The sequence below is a fragment of the Gavialis gangeticus genome, unplaced genomic scaffold, assembly GCF_001723915.1.
Source record: "Gavialis gangeticus isolate Ggan-Ray unplaced genomic scaffold, GavGan_comp1, whole genome shotgun sequence".
NCBI classification, from domain to species: Eukaryota; Metazoa; Chordata; order Crocodylia; family Gavialidae; genus Gavialis; species Gavialis gangeticus.
This window is the reverse complement of record NW_017728996.1, coordinates 3,231,329-3,231,669: the sequence shown is the minus strand read 5'-3', so window position 1 is coordinate 3,231,669 and position 341 is coordinate 3,231,329.

The window sequence follows — 341 nt, the reverse complement described above, 5'->3', positions numbered from 1 at the left end:
AGCCACCCTAACCATAAAGTAATATCTCCTGATGTCCAGCCTGAACTTACTCTCAATCAACTTGTGGCTGTTGTTCCTTGTTACTCCGGGAGGTGCTTGGGGGAACAAGTCTCTCCCACTCCCCTCTGTTCCCCACTGGTAAGTTTATAGACAGCCACCAAGTCACCTCTCAGCATTCTCTGTGGAGGCTGAACAGGTTCAGGTCCCGTCGTCTCTCCTCATAGGCCCTGCCCTGCTGACCCCTGATCATGTGAGTGGCCTCCTCTGGACCCTCTCCATGTTGTCCACATCCCTCTTGCAGTGCGGCGCCCAGAACTGGATGCAGTACTCCAGCTGCGGCC